The 21,939-nt window shown below is 35.3% G+C and overlaps 1 protein-coding gene across 1 annotated transcript in view; it reads left to right on the top strand.

The window, feature by feature from the left end:
- The first annotated feature begins 4,711 nt into the window (after positions 1–4,711).
- Positions 4,712–21,939, top strand: part of LOC132797245 (myb-like protein Q) — a 57,948-nt gene continuing 40,720 nt past the window's right edge. The window contains exon 1 of the mRNA XM_060808867.1: positions 4,712–5,049. The gene's annotated coding sequence lies outside the window, so the exon portion shown is untranslated. The remainder of the gene's footprint in view (positions 5,050–21,939) is intronic.

The raw sequence follows: 21,939 nt of genomic DNA on the forward strand, positions 1-21,939 counted from the left end.
TCGAATAAATATGAGTACTTGAAGCGCTCTCGCATTCATATCAAAGCGAAAGCAACTCATTGCTGCCCACACACACACAGGGCTGAGACTGAGACTGAGACTGAGACCGAGGAGAGGTCTAACTTTCTGGCCTGTTGCAGTCTTCGCACCCGCTCAAAGCGACAAAGATAAACAAAATGGCGCCCCACAAAGGCAACAACAATTCTTTGGCTCTGGCTCTGGCTCTGGCTCTGGTCATTGGCTAAGTTATGGAGTATTGCATGCAAATGCAGCCTGGCCTCTGGATGGCCTGCCTTTTGCCTCTTCAACTTCATGCCACAGTCACACAATCGACTCAACTCAACGCAACTCGACCCTCGGTCTCTGGCCGTCTGTCTGGCTTGGCATTTCCCTCTGTACGTCTGCAGCTGACATGATATACGCTTTGATGTCTCGTTTTTTTGATAAAGTACTCAATCTATAAACGCCAAGAGCAAAAACGAAGAGCCGCTTTGGCCGCAAATGGCACTGGCTCCTCTTGACGTAGAGAGATACGTATGTACATATATATGTATATCATCTCTCTGTGGTCTGGTCTTGTATCTGCTCTGCTCTGCTCTGCTCTGCTCTTTTACGGGGCTGGGGGTCAGTGCAAAAATATGATATGAATTGGCTCGCTGGCCAAGCGACTGCCAACTGCCAACTGCCAACCAACTGGCGACTCTGGTCACTCGCTCACTCGCTGACTGGCTGCCTGACTGGAGAATGCTAAAACAGCAAAAACAACAACCATTCGACAAAAAAATAAAAATAAATAATAAAAAGCATTCAAGAAAAAACGCAAAAATGGCGCACTCGCAAGCGCTTCAAAGGTAAACACACTCCACGAACGGGCGAGCGGCAACAGCTTTTGGCTAATTCGCGCGGCACCAAAAAGCGGCACTGAATCAGCAAAAGCAACAAAAATACAACAACAACAACAACAACAACTACAACAAAACGCATTCAATTGCGATGCAGCGAAAGTGTCAATACCCTGACAAAAGTGCTCGAAATCTCAGCAACTTTTTGTAGAACACTTATTAAAGATAACGAAATATTTGCATCAACTTTGATTTTAATTTCGTAATAGTTTATTTTTAATTTTTACGAAATGGTCTTTGTGAAAAACCACTTTCAAGCCTTTGAAGCGAAAGCAGTTCAAAGTCAGTAAAATTTTTAGGAAAACAAAATATACATATGATAAAATAACTATAATATTAAATACACATTTTATGCTGTAGAATAAGAAACATACCATTTTTTTACTTTCTTAATTTTTATTAAGCACAGAATTCGTAATAAATCGGACCAATATACTTGTATAAAATATTATATTATTAAATGAAATATAAAACTTTTATTTTATTTTATACTTATTAATACATATTAGGGAAATCTCATTCAGGTCAAACCTCATACACATATAATAAAGACGTAAATATTGAATGTGATTATTTAAAAACCTACTGCTTGACATTTATGTATGTTAATTTAATTATTTGCTTACTCCAAAAAGTATGCTACATTAATTTAATGGAAAAAAACATGCCAACACATTTGCTAATTTTGAGTAAAGATGAATTGTATAGCTCTTGATTAGCACTTTATTTAGAACTGAGAATGATGTTGCAATTATTTTTCCAGTTAAAGATAATTGCAAAAATTATCGAGCTCGTACGCAATCCAAAAAAAAATTAAAAACAAATTCATATATTTTATCGTAAAACAAAAAAAAAGTTCCTGATAACAATCTTAGTTTCTTATAGTCTATATAGAGCTATAAGAATAACCTTTATTTATTTTTAATATTTTTTCAGTTTATAGTATTTTTTCCATCGTACATAGAGTTGCAGGCAACAAATTCAATCAGAGAATTGAACCATATATAAAATGTTTTTATTTTATCTAAAGAGTGTAAGAAAGGAGTCTAAAAAGGTATTCACATTAAAAACTAATTATTAGTTTAGTAAAACTGTATCTAAAATATAGCAGTATTTAGCTTTGAATGACAATTTTCCTAATTTGTGCCATGCAAAATGAAATCATATTCTTTTTATAACTCAAACCCTAAACATACTGCAAAGCTGCTGTGCTAGCCATGCGAACCGCTTGTGGTAAGGGCAACTGTAAGCTGAAATGTCATTCATAAATCATACGCAACGATGTCGGTGCTACGGCGGCAACAGCAACGATTCCATTGCTCTGTGCTCTGGCTACGCGATTCGTTTATTTGTCCGGTTTTTGTTTTGTTTCATTTCTTATTTTTTTGTTTTTTTCTTTTTGTTGAGCTCTTCTTTGCTTTGCTTTTGCGCCTCTTTTGCTTTTGTTGTCTTTGCTTATTTCGCGAGCGCTTTAAATCGATTCGCAAGCAAATTAAAACATTTCAAGATTTATACGCACAACTGTCAAAAAATGTTCAAGTTCGTTTATCAGTGGGTCTCCCCTGCGGCCCCCCTCTCCTACAAGCACCACGCGAGCGCTGCGTTGCATGCCACAGACTAGCACCCGCTCCGCTGTTGCCCGCTGTTGCCTCCGCCCCCTCCGCTCCTTCACTCTGGTTGCGCTCGAAATGCATTTGCAATCGCAAAGCACTTCCGGCATTCAATTTGAACTTTGCCCACAAAAAGGGCACAAAAGGCACAGAAATTGTTCACATTATATGCATATATACATATATAGACCATATATGCATATACGCACATTGCAATGCATTGCATATATGTTATATGTATGTGTGTGTGTGTATGTGTGTGGGTGTATTGTATGTGATATGATTCTATCGCTGTTTTGGCCCCGTTAAGCCGCGGGTATTGCATCTGAGTCGAAACTTTTGTGCGTGCTGCGAAAACATAGCCCGCAAAAATTGGCTTTAACTTTTATGATTTTCATGATGAAAGTTCCCCAAAAAAGTAGCATAAGCATCCAAATGGCAAAAATGGGAAAGAAACGGATGCGAAAGCGGAAATGCAAACGTTGCTGCCACTCTCTTTCTCTATGATAATATTATTGCATGGAACGCGAAACACGAAACTACAAATGAAATCATAATTTCATTTTAATCAAATACGCACACACACACACACACACACACACACGAACATAGACAAAAATTGACTTTACAACATTTAAATGAGAAATTAGACTATATTGCATATAGAGTTATTAAAGTATGCTCTCTCAATATTTTAGAATTCTACAGTAAAAGTGTAAAATGATTCAAAACAAAGATCTTTACATAAAAGATGCTGACTAAGTAGCAGAAAAACATAAATCAACAGCAAGTAGAAATATAGCAAATCGTTCTCTTACCAAGTGGCGCCATCTATCGTTTGTTCGATTATTGAACACTTGTTGGATGAAATAATAATAATAATAATAATTAACTGAATTTATTTTCGATCGTGTTTTTTTTTTCAAATTTAAAAATATCCATTTTTGAAGCATACTTTGAGGATGCAAGAATTAAAATCACTTTACTCTGAAAACAAGTGACTTTTTGTATATATGCCATCGACATCTTTTAAAAATTTGTTGATCATTTTTAATGTTGATTTTCACAATGTATTCAATTACGCTATATTTTATTTTACCACTTCGTTCTTAAGATTTATCAAATTTTGTATAAAGATATACAAATATAGATAAAAAGCATTTCCCATGCAGAAGACCGTTAGCAAATCGAAATTTGTGAACACTCGAACGATATTACAAATAACGTATGTACATTTAAGCAGAACAAAAGCACAGTGGCGACATCTATTAGCTGCAAAAGTATGCAACACTTAGCCAAGACAACAACCAACTTTTTACGATACAGCGACTTACGATAAAGTTAACAGAAAATGCAATTGTACGTTAACTATTCACAAATCTGTTAAAGAAATAATATTTTTATTTAAACTGTTGAAAATACAAATTGTTAAAAGAGGAATAGAAGAAATATCAATAAAAAATATTTTATTCAATAATTTATTTGAAATAGGCAATCATTAATTGAAGTTCAGATTTGGTGTTCGATATATATTTTAGCTCGGAATTTTCACCTAAAAGTTCTTCTACACGTGCAGTAATCTGACTCAAAAAGCCGTTAAAACAAATACTCCAACCGATATTCTATGTGCTATCCGAAAAACAAAAGCAAGACTTTACGCTCGCTGCTTCTGCGACCGAAGACAGCGGCAACTAAGTCGACGGCAACTCTAAAGTCAACCGGTTTTTATACACTACCATTTAGTAGGCTATACGAATTTTTATAAATTATATGTTCGTTCAAAAACTAATTTATATGTGTTATTAAAAAATATGTTGTTTTTAAAGTACAATTTAATTAATTCATTTAATGTTTAAAAATATCCTCCATTGTTTATTGTAATAAAATTAATTGCTTTAGTATTTTTTTTGTGTTGTAATTCTATGAGAAATGACAAATAGTAGGAATATATTTTCAAAATTACCAGAGTTTGAAAAGAAACTTTACAAGTCTTTAGTACTTTCTGCATTAACTTTTCGCTCTTTCTTTGCAGAGCACTTGCTTGTCAGTGTGGGCCAAGTTAACAGTTCTGTTACTTGTTTTCTCTGCCAACGTTGCTGGTGTCTTTGGTGTCTCTTGTTGTTATTGTTGTGCGGCGCTTTTGTTAGTTTGTGCGCGCTACTCAAAGACGTTGGTTGTTGCACCAAAACACACCATAAAAAAAGAGAAAAAAACGAACACTCAAGAAAAAAACAAAATCACCAAAACAGCAAACAACAAGTCTAGTGCAATCCAAGAGATTGTTGTTATTCTATCGAATTGTTTTTATTTTTTTTTGTTATGTTTGTTGCATTCTAATGTCCTGCATCCGAAGAGGTGAACAACAGTGCTGAGCACAAAGAGAAAGAATTGAATAGAAACCAAACAGAAATCGAAACGCGAGTGCAAAACATCAAAACCCAAAACCAAAGCTGACATCAGCTGGAGATTCGACCAAAAGTCAGCAGCTAGTTGTGCCGGAGGAGAACGGAAGTGGTGACTGGGGGGCAACCAAGCGGGTAAGACAAATCTTCCAGAACTGCCGTTAGACTCGAAAATATTTGTGAAGCCAATTTGCTATGTGTGGCAACGTTTGGAGCGAGCTGCTTTTATGACAGAACACGATCTAATTTTGATTGAGTGTGTGTGTGTGCCACATATATATTAATGTTCTTCTGTATATACATGTGTGTATGTGTGTGCAACAGCCTCGCGTCAAGTGGAGCTCAGCATGTGCATCTTGGCAGCTGGCAGTTGCAACGGGTGAAAATTCTGTGGCGGCGACAAATACGCCCACTTTCTAGTGGCTAAACCAGACTGCAGGCTGTTCAGTGCTCAGCAGGCGGGCCGAACAAGCTTATGAATGAAGCTTCAAGTGCACAACCTACATGAGAATCGCGTAGAGAGGCGTGGTATACATAATTAATTTCTTACGATACATATTTGCATCGTCAGAAATGCTTAAAGTTATTGTAAAGAATGTATTCATAACTGATTCTAGCTACATTTTGCCGAAATACAATTCTGATTAGCCTATATCCATTTTTAATGGTAAAATTATTAGACAAAACGGAAATATACGATTTAGATCCGAAATCTGCTAATAAACTTAAATGCCAATACACATTTGCTTGTGCTATGTAAAATAGCGTCTTTATTTTAAAAGTGCTAATGAACAAATAGTATAAATAAGAAACATATACATTCCAAAATACTTGGCATATACTTCCTAATTCGTTACTCGTATTTTTCTCGCTTATCATATCCGTTTGTGCTGTAGGGTAGGTCGATAGAATCGATAGGTTCTCAATGACAGCTGTTTTAAAACTTCTCAGAAAAAATTTCAAAATAATGTTGAATTTCTACAAATCGATTTAAATCATTCCGGACATCTATTCGGAGAGAAACAAATCTAGATGGAAAAGTAGACTGCAAAATTATTTTTTATTTTGTTTTAAGTTATCTTAATTGTAGAATGTTTGATCTTTATTTACAATTGTTCCTTCTTGGTTCAATTTTAAGACTTTTGTATTTTGCATACAAGATTATAATCTTGAATTTAAAGATCGGTCAATCTAGATTTTTCGTAGAATTTGGTTCTTAATTTAAAAATAAATTGTTTGGTTTAATTTTAAGTTTCTTTCCATTTTTGAAACAAGATTATAATTCTCAATTTCAAGATTGGGCAATCTAGAATCATACAATCTTAATTCAAGATTTTATTTTTGATTTTAGCACTTTTTTTTTTATCCGTGTAGTTAGATCAGCAAACCACATGGCGCCCAACGTGCGGTTACGACCCAACATTTGGCACAGTGTGAGGTATTGTTTTTGCTAATGAATATACTAAAAATGAGGTTCCGTGAATACAAAATTGAAGATGTATTACAGAATATAAAGTGCCTAGAAAGTTGCACTTGCCCACAAACCATATGAAGATGGAGCTTGTACTCGTACTTATACGCTCATATGTAGGTCTGTTGTGCATAGGGTATACCAAAAAAAAGCGCTACGGAACTTATAGCTATGCAAATTGATGTAAAAACCAAAAACAACAAACCAAGACGCAACGAGTGGGAAAAAGTAAGTAAGCAATAGAGATAGAGATAGAGAGAGAGAATGGCAACAATTGAAGCAGTTGCTAAGCTGAGCATCTCGACACATTGAGAATTGCATAGAGAAGCGGCGAGTGGCGCACAACAATCCCAAGAGTTTGCTATGACTTTGACTTGAGACAGTTGGCCTGGATTTTTGGGTTGTTGCTCGTTGCTGGTTGCTGGTTCGCTTGTCGCTTGTTGGTTGCTGGTTGCTGGTCGTAGTTTGCAGGTTTTTCTTTCTATTTTTTTAATTTTTATATTTTTCTTTCTTTGGCTCTCTTGTTTTATTTTGCTTTGTTGCTTTTCACGCTTCTCGGCTCAGGTTTGCGCGCCAAGTGAACTGAACGATGCCGAGTGAATGAGCTGGGTAGCTGGGCAGAAGTGTTGCAGCTGAAAGAGGAGGCAGCAACCGCAGCAACAGTGTCGTCAGTGGCAAGAAATCTTTGACTATTAAGGTTTGCCAGCCTGTGTGTGTATGTGTTTGTGTGTGTGTGATGTGTAGGTAATTAAACAGACAACATCTGCAGTTCAATTCACAGGCATTGCTGCTGCTGCTGATGTTGCTGCTGCAGTTGTTGCTGCGATGCGTTGCAAGATTTATTTATGACTTGACCATTCGCCCAAGCAACCAAACAGAGGGCGGGGGAAGGGCTACAGCCTGTGGTCTGCTATCTACAGTCTGCACTCTGATGCTGCACGGCTTTGCACGGCAACAAATTCATAAACAACATAGAAATCAAGTTTAGCAGCAGCTGCATCCAAAGCGAGAGAGCAAGAGAGAGCGAATAAACGTATAGTAGGTATGTCCAGTGGGTATAGCAATTTACTGTGCAATTGCCAACTGTGGCAGCAACAAAATCAAGATGTTGTTGCAAGGCCTGGAAAATTCTTCGACACACACACAGAGAGCTATAGAGATCCGCAGTGTCTTCACATTTAACTCGGCACTTTTCGTTATTTATTTTTATCAGCATTTTTCTTGAGTGCGGCGGCGCACAAAACAAGTTTTTCCTTCTCCAGCATGCATTTAGTAGAGTTTTTCTTTTCGAGCTTCAGTTCTTCTGATAAACTCCTCAACAATAACAGCAACAACAACAATAACATCTTGCATTTTGCGCTTCGCTGATGTTGCTGCTAGGAATTTAATGCCGCATGGCAACAACAACAACGACAACGATTTTTATTGTTATTATTATTATTATTGCTTTTCGCTATTGCTATTATTATTACTATTGCTCTGCTCAAACTGTCAAATAAATCATGCGATCAACAGATTTTTGCATCTTCTTTTGCGAGTTTCAATTCGGGTTTTCCATTTCTGTTCTTCGTTTGGATTCAGCTAAAAACAAGTCAACAAACAGCATTAAGAAGCCTGTTGCCTGTCAAGTAAGAAACTTACTTTTTATATAGTTGAACAGGCAATTAAAACATCATTGATAATATCTACATGCTAATTAGATCCATTGATATTTATTGCAGACCCGCTGCACACTTTCTACGCCTAGCAAAACCTGTCTTTAATACATATTTAGAATCGAAGTCAGAACTGACGTTTTCTCCAATTCTTGTTATGTGGAACATTCTTACTCTTTGACAGCGTTTCAATTATGGTATCATATACAATTTCAATCCACAATTATCTTTTCTCCTGCGAAACATTTACACTGTCATTCAATAATTATATGTATTTGCAACACACACACATAATTATTGTGTCTTCTGTGTATAGAAGCTTCCATTTAAGATATTTTTTGGGTTGCTTTAGCTGACAATTTAGTATATTTTCTACTCTTTGGTATATTTTTAAGTAGTCTTATACCAATATATCAAATATAGATTTTGGTATGTTTGTAGTATTGTTGCAGTATTTAGTATATTTTGTACACTTTGGCATATTTTTATGTAGTCTTATACCAATATACCAAATATAGATTTTGGTATGTTTGTAGTATTGTTGCAGTATTTAGTATATTTTCTACTCTTTGGTATATTTTTATGTAGTCTTATACCAATATACCAAATATATATTTTGGTATATTTTTATGTAGTCTCATACCAATATACCAAATATAGATTTTGGTATATTTTTATGTAGTCTTATACCAATACACCAAATATAGATTGTGGTATATTTTTAGTATTGTTGTAGTATATATAGTATATATAAATATAGATTTTGGTATGTTTGTAGTATTGTTGCAGTATTTAGTATATTTTGTACTCTTTGGTATATTTTATGTAGTCTTATACCAATATACCAAATATAGATTTTGGTATATTTTAGTATTGTTCTAGTATATTAATTTGGTATATTTTAAGAATAAAATCGCAATGTCATTTTACAGTATATCAATATACCAAAGGCTAAACGCTATTTCCTTAGTAAATATTAGTATTTTTTGTGGTATATTTTAAGAATAATACTGAACTGTTTTGCTTTCATTCAAAATGGGCAGCGGTTATCTTACTTTTTTACTTGTTTTTACTTTAAACCATGCGCAAATAAGTCATCGTCATCTTATTAAAATGTATAAAAATAAAATCGAAAATATAATCGCATCCCAAAGTATTGCGCTTATGAGTAACTCTCATTGTTACAGCCTTTCATTAAAAGTGATTTCTCTCGGTTCGAAGTGCCATTAACAAATTTGAAATTCGAAATTAGCTTTCGGGGGAAATTTGGCTAATGCCCCAATGGCCCACACACCCGAATGTTGTTGCTTTAAGTGGAGATTTGACACATTTCACCAATCCATCATCGCCCAGTTAACTTAAGTTGACAAACCAAATAAAAAAAAACTTTCGCATAGCGTATTTTGTAATCCATTCGCGTTGATCTGTCAAAATCAAATCAAACAATCATTTAATTAGCAACCACAGCAGCAGCAACATCAGCAGCAGTACCTAAATGCAAACGAAGAAGCTAAAGAAACGGGGACGTCAACTTCCGCACGCTATAAAAAAACACACACACACACAACACACAAAAAGAAGAAATTAAAATTGAAATTGTCTGGGTTGGGAGTCAGTCTCGATGCTTCTTTTGAGAGTCTGCGAGAGTCGTCGTCGTCGTCAGCGGCAGCAACAAGCCTGGGCGTTACCTTATTGGTGAAGACTTTCTAAGCTTTCAAGATTTTTCAAAAGTGTGCAAATATTTCCATATAGAAAGTAAATGAAATTTTTTTGCGCGCAAAATAATTGCCATAGATGCATGCAGAGAGGCCGTGTAGTACTTGCTCGTTAATACAGTATACACAACAAACACACAAGCACACTTACAGACAACTCGACACAACGACCTACACCTGCAACATCAGCAGCAGCAGCGGCAGCAACAATGCCAAAGGTCTGCGTCAACGTCAACGAAGCATCGTCGCATTGTCAACGGGCAATCAGTGAAAGTTAAATCGAACAATGCAGTCGCCTCTTTTACTTACTCTCTCTCTCTCTCTCTGTCTGTCGCTCTTTCTCTCTACCTCACTGACTCAGTCTCGTGTCCACCTGCTCTCTCACAGCTGGAGCTGTCGTTGGTCGGTTGTAGGCGCGCCGCAGGTGCCATTGTTGTTATTGTAATTTCACACTCTCAACGAGCAAAAGTGAAAAGAATGCTCAAGCCAAAAAACTGAAAAACAAAGTAAAGAAAAAAACAAAATAGCTTACGCTTACGCTCACGCTCACGCACCCAAAAGATCAAAACCTCTCGCTGAGGAAGCGGACGAAGCGACAGTGACGACGGTGTTGGTGACGGCGACAGCAACAGCAACAGCAACGACGACAGCAACTGAGACGCTGACGCCGACTGCGACTGCGAGAGGTTCATCAATTTAATTAACGCGCGTGTGAAACGCAACGGCAACAGCAACGGCCAACAATAGCAACAACAAATTTGACAGCGCTGTCAGTTAAACAGTTAAGCCAAAAGTGTACGAGACACAACACAACAAAAGAGACAATACACACATACACACACACCCATTCGTACACACCATATTGGGCAGTAGAAACTATTGTTCATAAGTATGAGTAATTAATATTATTATAAATAATTCCATAGAAATTCACTTAACTTTTTAGAAAGAATGAAAGACTTTCCTCTCAGTCTTAATATGCTCACCGTTTCTTAAAATATTATTAAATTTGGTGAACCACAGATCTAGAATTCCTAAATTCAATTTTACAATATTTATGCAATTTAAAACAATAAAATAACTATAATACTCGTTTTTTAAACAGGCCCTTCGAAGTCCCAGGCATTTAATTTTCAAATTTTATCACTTAAAATCATAAAAATAGATTTAGTTGCTAGTACTTATTATATACAGCTGTGTTCCTTGAAGTAGCAAGATTTAAAGATTGAAAAATACTATTATAAAGCAATTCACTTACATTAATTTAAATGCAAAACAAAACCGATTCATAGTTCTGCTTCTATCACGCTGCTATTTTAATGTCCACAACTCTATCTCTAGCTCTTTTAGCTTTAATATATGAGTATGAAAGCTACAGTCTAATGTGATAGATCCTCTAATCATATTGAATAAAAGTCAAAACAGTACAGTATTATTCTTACATACAGAAAAATATACTAAAATATACTAAAGCCTATAATTGGTATAGTATTGGCATAGTATTACATTTAAAAAATATCATAGAGTATCACATATGCCAGTCGAAGCAACTAAGACCCGATTACGGACAGACAGACAGACAGACAGACAGACATACGGACTTGGCAATATTGTCTTGGCTATTGACGTTGATCAAAAATATAGAAACGTTCTAGGGTCGGCGATGCCTTCTTTTGACTGCCGCCAAAAAGTTATGACACCCTTCTACCCTATGGGTAGCGGGTATAAATAACATTGTATATTGTAACATTCTGCTTCTGTTACACTGCTATTTGAAAGTACACAACTCTTTTAAATTAAATGTATCACATTATCTCTAAGTTTATAAATAAAAAAGTATAAAAATAATTAATTTTTCGTGTCCTTTAACTACCCACCTTTAATAAATTGCCAGCTAATTTCATTTAACTTCATGCTTTTAACTACAAGTGATCTTTCCCATATGCAAATCCCAAGCTTGTCCCATGTTTTTGCAGGAACATGCATTAAAGATTATAAATAAACTTGATCATCTTGCTGGAAAGAGATGTTCCCCAGAAAATGGGTGCGTCTCTCTCTCTTGATGTTATACATACATATGTATATACAAATATGTATTTTTGGCTTATGGGAAGTCGGAATGGGGGTAACGGACTCCCCCCTCCTGAAAGCTGCGTAATACTTGTTCGTAACATCAACCATAAACCCCTATCAATTATTGTAGATGATGAATACCCTTTTTTTTGTTTGTGTGCATGTTTTTTTTCGAAAATAATTTCGCAGTTAATTCGCCCGCATGAATGAATGAAATGGGCAAATCAGAGTTATTTCTTTATGCTGATTTCGTTGCTCTCCGCTGTGTCGTTATGTGTTTGTTTTTGTTATAAATTACATGCAAATACAATTTATTGAAGGTGAACGGAAATGTGAGCTAATTTTTGAATGATTAATGCGTTTTATGCGGCTCGCAGACCAAAAGTGATTTACTTTAATTAATTAAATGCTAAGTTACAACAACGACAACACGTGTCTGTATAAGAGGCCGAAGACGTTTGGTATTGGTAGCTGGCACATGGAAAATGTAGCCAAGCCAAGTAGTCGACAATCGGTAGTCAGCAGCCAGCGAAGCGCTTAAAAGTTTCTTGACCTTCACGGCGCTGTTTTCTTTGCGCAACAACAACAAAATAGAAAAACAGCAGCAGACAGGCAGTAAATAGCAACAGCAACAGCAACAGCAACGACAACAGCAACCACAACGAGAGCTGTAACAGCAACCGATTCATAACTCACGACTTTCGCGACAATTTTCACCTATAACTCATCTAAATGGTAACGAACAAAAATATAAAAAAAAAAAAAACCCGCCAAAAAGGCCAAAAAAACACTTAAACCCGTTTCATGCCGAAAAAAGATACTCTGCAACCTGCAAGTGCAAATTGCTTTGGTCAACACTTTGGCCAGCGCCTCTAACATTTTGGCTCTACAACATTGTTATTTATGCCAAGAAAGTCCCTTTCATTGCGAAGCACTTTCTTATCGTCCATTAATATTACGTATACGTCATTTGCATCTAGAACTTTCTCCGCTTGTTTCTGCGAATGTCTAATTAAGCGCCATTCATCTTACTCTCTTTTCATACTCAACAATACTATTAATTTAATTTCCAATCAAATCGATAATTAATCTATTTCTGATTTATGATCTTTACCATGGAATTTGTTACAATCGTTTGATTAATAGTTTAATCGTAGTATAACTAGAACATCTTGATCTACTAATACTTTAAAGCGAATGAGTTTTATTAATTGTGTGAACTCTCGATCTTCGCTTGATAAAATAGGAATTGATTTATTATTGATTTGGAACAACTTTCTAGCCAAAAACATACCTCCACTTTTATTTATTTAGTCTAGAAATATCCAACACTTTGAGCATTCATTTTAGTTTAAGAAATTTTATATTACTCAATTTATTTGATAATGTTCATTTGATAATAATGATTGAGCATGAATTGTAGTTAAAAAAAATTCTACATATGTATATTAATATTTAATAATTTTGTTTTTGTTGATCATGTTAGAGTATTTTGATATCGTCAGAGCTGCGCTTCTGTCAACTTGTCTTTATTTTGCACACACTTAATAAAGATTTGATTTTTATGTTGGCATGTGTTAAGTACCCGCAATGTATATGCAAATATATCTACATAAACGATATATTTTTCGTTGTGTATAACTAATTGCAAATTTGCCCAAAAGACAACGCAAATAATTCAAAATATTTTGCGCGACTTGCGCATATTAATTTGCCACATAAATTTTGCAATTTTATGACAGGACATATTTTTTTTTTGTTGTGGTTTTCAAGTTTTCGGCTTTTATTAATTTTTATTTTATAATATTTGATTTTGCGATCGTTGTTTGTTGCTGTTGTTGTTGCTGGCGGTCAACGCCAAAGGCGACAAAAAATTTATATATTGCAAATGAAAAAGAGATTTTTTTCCTTTCTTTATATTTTTTATGTGCATCATTAGAAAGTGAATTGCGCGTGTGTTGCCGGTGGAGTTGGCTGTTGGTTGCTGGTTGCTGGTTGCTGTTGTTGTTGTTACTGGTTTGCTGACTGATCAGCAGCACCTTTCTCTTAACGAGAGAGCGAACTGAGAAATAAAAATAAAAGCAACAACACAAAATCCAAACAAACGCGAAATAAATATAAAAATCAAAAAGCAAAAAAAAAGAAGAGAGAAGAGAAAAACAAAATGCCAAAATCGATTCGTTTCGGTTGGAAACCTGGCAGCCAGACATGGATCGGGCCAACTTGAAAGATGGAGTTGGCGTTGTGCTCAGATCATGGAATACACATGACCAACCAACAAGTGCTGAGGCTGGGTTGGAGGAGAGTGGAGTGGGGAGGGGGAGTTAATGTGCCAGCGGCAACGGTAGCAATGGACAATTTATGAGGAGCACCGCCTGCATTTTTATGGCCAAATAAATTAAATGCAAATTAACGAAAATATTTTGAGCAAATAAAACAAAAAGTGGAAAAGACTTGAAAAATAAGCTAAAATGAACTTTGGCTAGAAAGCCGCTCCCATGTCCATGTAATATGCATTGTCAACGGATTCGTTTTGGCTCTGGCTAGCTAATTTAATGCTCTTCACTCTTGATGATGTCCAAGCGAATCAGTCTCGAAAGTCTCCTGAGAGCCAAATCATACAGCCAAGATGATTGTAAATGATGTTTACAGACATCATCTTCTCCTTCTCCTTTGCCTTCGTCTCGACTTGCATGTCATTAAGATGAGACATACTGTGAAATTGGCCCACAACAACAGCAACAACAACAGCAGCATTCAGTTAACAAACTCAATTGCCGTCTAATTTGGCTAATACTTATGTCAATCATTGTATTATTTTTATGATTTCATTTCGGCGAGCTTTGCCGTCTTCATTATATAATTAATTTAATTTAATATTGTCATGCATTTGAGAGACAAAACTTAGTTCATTGCCAGTAAAATTGTTGAAGACAAAGATAAACATACATATGTATAATTTTTAATATTTTGGTCTGCTTAAACGATTAACTCTGCAGAAGTGGCAAAAACAGCTTAAGGCTCTTCAATAATCTCGAATAGGAAACGCAAATAAATAAATCTCGATATTCTAAAATGATTTTCGAATTGAAATTTGCGGCACATCGAGTGGTTGTCTTTTCGTTGCCATTTTCGGAATTGGCCATGTCCGTATCGGTGTGAGCAACCAGTTAGTTAACTGTGAACTTTGCGCCTTAATTAAATGTTAATACAACCACTTTTGGTTTCACAGGGCCCCACGGATGCAGAGTCAGGCAGTGTTGTTCAGCTTTTTTTTGGTTTTTTGGCCATTAACCGAGGCCCGTTTCAGTTTGTGTTTCACTTTTGTTTTCATTAAAAACCATTAAAAATTGCTTTGACTGTTGTGAGGTTTATTTTGCTGTACGTTTTGCAGCGACTGAACAAGTCGAACACTGACAGACACAGGTAAGCAGGAAGGTAACGATCTGCAGTGGATGTGGAAGGGAGGGAAGCAGACTTAATGGGAGTAAGTAGGAGCGCAGTGTGTGTGTGGGAGGAAAGGGGGAAAGGGGTCAGTTTTCTATGTTTCTCAGGCGAACGTGGTCAACAACATGCGACAATTGAAAGTGTTGTCAATTTCAGCTAGGTTTTTTTTTCTCTATTTTCTGTTTGTTGTTTGTTTGTTTGTTTGCTTTCGTTTGCTGGCTTTGACGTAGTGCGTCCATTTGGCGGCCACTTTGGCTGCTGCTGCTGTTGTTGCTGCCTCAGATTTCCGTCATTAATGTCATGCGACATTAAACTTTGTTGTTGCTGCCTGCTGCTGCTTGGCAGCTTGTTATTTTTATTAGCATAGTTGTTGTTGATATTATTATGATTATATTTCGCATTGTCTTTTGGCGGTCGACCAGCGCCCAACGCTACTTGAACAGCAACCAGTTGACCTGCTCCACGAAAGAAAAAACACGTCTTCAACTCGAAACTCAAACTCAAAACTTGTGCTTTTCATTTTCATTTTCATTTCTCGTATCTTGCCCTGCTCCCGTTGCCTCTTGCCTCTTGCCACTTGCCATGCGAATCGAGTTTCAGTTACACCAAAAAAAACCAAACAAACTGACAACAACACAAAATATTCATATACAAAACAGAAAAACTTGACAATTAAGGGCAATGCAGTGGGAAGTGTGCGAAAAAAGTGTAACAAGAACTTGAAACAAGATTCAGATATGTCGGACAGCAACCCTATCGTCTGACCTCACTCTAAATGGCTTTTTATTGCTTGATGGCCAATACATAAAGATATGGGATTATTTCTTATACATAAATATAATTTGGCAGTATCAGAAATGCAAATTTATTAAGCACTCGTATGCCATGAAATTAATAGCAAGAGCAAAATACAAAAAAAAAAGAACGAAATACATCATTTAAACTGTATTTCAATTAAATACTACTGTGGGCAAAAAGTAAGGCGAATTTCTTTTGAATCAATTTCATCGCGCTCAAGCCAATTCCCTCCTGATAAAATACACTTATGCGAACGTTTTTGCAAACCCTCAAAATAAACCAAATAGTCCCGTTCCGGAATAGACATCAGCGCCTTCTTCAACATTTCCCGGAGTGATCTCTAGGGTGTTGGGAATAAAACGATTTCACTCGGAGACAAATCAGAAAAGTACACTGATTGTGAAACGATATACTATACGTCGAGTTTTGTTCGAAATGATCACAAAGAACTAGTGAATAAATTAAGCATTTTCGGTACCAAACGGGATTTGACTTTTCATAGGCTCAAATGGTCTTTCAAAATGGCTTTCACAGATCCTTCTGACAATCCGATCATATCAGTCAGATGTCTAGCAGTTAATCAACGATTTTTGTACACTAATTACTTCACTTCAATCACGTGATATTCATCTCTCGATTATCGTCCGGAGCGCTTTAAGTCATCAACACGTTCTCGACTCACTTTGAAGTCTTTACACTACTTATAAACATTTTTCTGTGACATGGTAGAATCAGCAAAGGCCTTCCGCAATATCCTGAAACTTTCCGCAGCCAAAATATCATTAAGCAAAGAAATCTTCTCGGATCAATTAAGACATTGTAAAAATCCAAAAAAGCATTCTTGGTCGTTTGATAAACACAAACGTAAATATATTACTGATAATGGCAATGGCATTCAGTTTTACCCAGATGTCATTAACAGTCCTGCTAACTCAAGAAAAAAAGAACTAGCCCAAAATGTGAAACCTGAGTGATTTAAATTACAAATTCACGTTACCCCCAGTAGAACATAACATTCACATTTACTACTGTGGGCAAAAAGTAAGGTGAATTTGCTTGTAAAATGAAAAATCTTTATTTATTCTTGTAAATCAATATCATGCCCTTCAAAGTAATCCCCTCCCTATAAAATACACTTATGCACAGTTTTTTTCCTATCCTCGAAACATGCCAAATAGTCCCTTTTCGGTATAGCCATCAGTGCCTTCTTCGATTTAGCTTTTATCTCCTCAATCGACTCGAAACGCGTTCTCCGAAGTGGTTTCTTCAGTTTTGGGAATAGTCAGAAGTCACACGGAGCCAAATCAGGCGAATACGATGGTTGTGGATCGATATGCCTCGAATTTTTGGCGAAATGGTCAAGAAAATCGTGTACAGAAATTGGTCGTTTTTGGTACCAAACGAGATTGGACTTTTCGTAGGCCCAAATGGCCTTTCAAAATGGTTTTCACAGATCTTTCTCATATTCCGATCATATCAGTAAGGTCTATAATAGTCAACCGACGAATTTTGCCTCCACTTCATTGACGTGTTGGTCATCTGTTGACGTCGATGGTCGTCCGGAGCGCTCCAAGTCATCAACACGTTCTCGATCCTCTTTGAAGTCATTGTACCACTTAAAAACATTTTTTTTGTGACATGGTAGAATCACCAAAGGTCTTCCGCAACATCCTCAACGTTTCCGCAACCGAATTTTCATTCGGCAAACAAAATTTGATGACACTTCTTATTCAGACATTGTAAAAAATCGAAAAATGCACTCTTGGACGTTTGGAAAACGCAAGCGTAAATATATTTCTGATAATGACATTCATATGAAATTTGGCCCAGATGTCATTAACAGTCTTGCTAACTTAAGAAAAAAAGAATTAGGCCGAATTGTTAGGCCCGCGAAGTTTAAATTAAAAATTCACCTTACTTTTTGCCCACAGTAGTACATTTACATTTTTGTTATGCTCCTCTCTCCTTAGGACTTTAAAGTGTATTTCTTCTAGACGATTCCTCAGATTAAAGAGAATATTTCAATACACTTTACACACTTTGAAAGACAAACGTCATTGGTAGCCTTCAACATTCATGTCTTTTGTTTTGTATTCACTTTACAAGAAAATAACAGCTTTACTAAACGATCCCCTTGTGCATATTATGCCACTTAAATAATACAAATGCTAACAATGATATTAAGCTGATCGATTGTAACAATATAACTAGCGATATCATAATTTAATTGTAAGTTGTAAATTCATACGTTTATACGTTACAAGTTCATTCGTTTTCTTTTGAATTTGTGACAAATTTATAATGATCCAAGCGCCGACATAATAAACTCATTAAGTCGTTTGGCTTTGGCTTTGGCATCAAAAACAATCATTTTTTATCAATTGATTGACCGGGCCAAAGGGGTAAGGAACGGGGGGCCGATGGCTCACCTTATCGACCCAGTTGAAGCTAAAGCTTTGCTTTGCGAGTCAAGTCAAGTGTAGGGCACACATACACACACACATACATACATAAAAATACAATCAATCGAATCATATTTTGACCTTTTCGGCGTATTAAACAAATTGGATTTTTTTTCTTGGTTTTTTCTTCATTGAATCTCGTGGACATAAAAGGCCAATCAAAAGAGTCGTGCAATCGTTGTTATTGTGGTTGTTGCTTGTGCTTTTATCGTGTATCTAGTTGTTGTTGAGCATTTGACTTGACTTCTTCAATGACCCACTAACTGAAGCCATCGAGCACGGAAGTGGGCAACAAGTCAACGTGTGTTGTTTTCTCACATTGAGGGGGCATTTAAAAAAATAATTATATGTTATTTTATAGTCAGCGATTTATTTGACTTTTCAAATTATAATTCTAAAACGAAATCTGGTCAGCGAATATTACGTATACGTAATCAAAATAGTGTACTTACAATTTTGCGCTACCATCAAAGAATCGTCTCCCGTTGGTCTTTGCAATTATCAACTCTTAACTATCTCCAAGTCATGCTGCATTGTTCCTCTTCTTCTTCTACAAGAGTCAAGAGAGGGCAACGCTTGATTGCCGCATTTGTTGCACGCATTTTGCATGCTCTATATAAAAGAATTCATACAATAAAAGTGGCGAAAAATATAATAGCAAACCAATTTAGCGCACTTTAAATATAAGTATGTCTTTTTCTAATTTGTTCCATTATTTTTTTTTCGACTTTTTCATTTTTACTGACAGCAACAATTAATAATCGCTATTGTTGTTGGCTTGTTTTGTGGCAAGCGGCGCTTTTCATGCAATAATTTTCAGCTTCCGCAATTCAAATGTATAATGGAAAATTTGGCAATAGCAAATGTAGCCAAAGAGCTAGAGCATGATTCATAAATTTACGTATAGTATTTAATATACGTGATTAGCGTTTTTTTGTGTAATTTAAATAAATATGAAATACTCTTTAAAGAACTCATAATTCCAAAGGGAACACTTTGAAATCGAAAAGCATTCAAATTTTCAAAACTATAATATGAAATATATATCTTTTGTATTGTTTATTGATACAGCAAGTAAAAAAGTTACACTCAAGTGTGCTCGACTGTGAGATACTCGCAATCCATTTCCAATAAAACCATATTCTACAAATATACCAAAAATATACCGAAAAAATACAAAAATATAGCAAGGTTATATTTGGTATATCGATATTGTACTATATTCGATATATGCCATCGAGCATATACCAGATTGTCAGCCAAAGCACTGATATATTTTGTATTAAATTAGAAATTCAATTTTGTAAAAATACCAAGAATATTAGAATAAAAACAAACATTAAATGTAAAACGTATAGAGTATTTGATTGTTCATGTCAAATGTTTATTTTCCCCTATTTACTTTATAGTTAGTATTTGCAGTAACAACAAATGCAGCAAAACAAAATGTTTAAATTTAATATATGCAACAAAAACCAAAAACAATTCTTAAATACAAAATGAGATAATACCTATAATGGGAATGGCGAGCCAATTTTTAGCCTGTTTGCTTGTGCACAAAGTTTAGGCGTCACAATTTTCAATTATTATTATAATAATGATTTATAGAACCAGTTATTGTTGCTCTTCGTTGATGATGTTGTTGCTGTTGTTGTTGTTATGTATTACGCGTATCGTTACCTTGACCAGATATACATCGTAATTGAAAAATTCCCACAGTGAGACCCGAAAATATAAAAAAATAATATACTTATAAAGATACACGGCAACAGCAACGACAACGACAACAAATCATTTCCCGCTTCGAATGCGATTTCAAGGCGAAACCTTTCAATGGCCGCGAAGGGTGCACGCGTGCAAAGGGGGCGTGGCAGCGGAAGGGGAACCGAAGGGGGGCGGGGGCGAGGGGAACGCAGCGTAAAACAAAATATTGAGAAGAAAACAAAAATGAATGACAACAACAAATGCACGAAGGCTACAATGTTGCTGAAGCTAAAGTACGCCTCAACTTGAAAGAGACAAATAAATAAGCATCAACGAAATCGAGATCTTGTCAAAAACATACAACAATCAAGTGATAGTCTGCTAAGCCAGATACCCTGGAAATTACAAGCTGAAAACTATTTTGGAATGAATGAAATTTGATGTAGCATTTTGTATTTGTATAACACTTCAAATGTAATTCAATAATCTAATAGAATACAAAAGTATATAATCAAATAAATTTTTAATCAAATTTTAAGTGTAAAACATTAATAAAAACGTAGACCAAATTTAAAATATATATTTAGATTTATTTGAATATGAACAATCAAAAGACTGCAAATGAAAAATGTAAAAATTCATTAATTTTAAAAATTGCTTCAAAGTAATAATAAATTTAAAGATTATACCCATTTAAATATGAATTTCCTCAATTTTAAATATTACAAAGTTTGCTAATGGAAAATAGATTTAATTGGATATAAAAAAATAGAATAAATAGAAAGAGGGCAATTAAAACGAAATTATATATAATTTAAAATTTTGAATATTGCTTAACTCTTAAAATATATATTGAAATATTATACCAATTAAATCCGTGCTCTCTGTTATTTTTAAATTTAATTTTTTTTATGACATAATCCATTAAAATAAGAAAAGATTAATCAGCAAGATTCCAAATGAGAAAAAAAAAAGAATTTGAAAATTAGAAAAATGTATACATTTAAAAGTATATATTGAAATATTATACCAATTAAATCCGTGCTGTCTGTTATATTGAAATATTACGAGGTATGCTCATTGAAGACCGATTTAATTTAATACAACATAATCCATTAAAATAAGAAACGATTAATCAAAAAGGAAAGAATTTGAAAATTAAGAAAAGGTATACATTTAAGAATATATATTTAAATATAATATCCAATTAAATCCGTGTTGTCTGTTATTTTCAAATATTACGAGGTATGCTGATTGAAGACAAGTCTAATTAGTATCTAGAAAGACATTTACGCGTAGATAGCGCAATTTGAGTGGGTGTGAGGTCTCTCTCAAAACAAAGTACACGGCTTTATTAGTCTACCCATCGTGTGATAGAAGTGTTTTGCACTGTTTGCAGTAGTAAATTACGACTACAGTAGCTAACATACACTGGCTGGGCAAAATTGCAGCCCACACATGCAATTAAAGCGAGCACTTCCGTAACGGAATTCGATGCCCACGTCTTGAGGGCATTGCACCTTAAAGCAGAGAGAGAGGTCACAAATTACTTACACAGATCTATCAGATAATGAGTGGCAAACAGTTGTTTTAAACCGCTTCAACATACACTTGAACTTTGAAACGTAGAACAACCGTTAAGATGAAATGTTAAAATTTAAATATTTGAATTCACTTTCTCCAAATCAAGAATTCACAAT

The sequence above is a fragment of the Drosophila nasuta genome, chromosome X (genome assembly GCF_023558535.2).
Source record: "Drosophila nasuta strain 15112-1781.00 chromosome X, ASM2355853v1, whole genome shotgun sequence".
Taxonomy (NCBI): domain Eukaryota; kingdom Metazoa; phylum Arthropoda; class Insecta; order Diptera; family Drosophilidae; genus Drosophila; species Drosophila nasuta.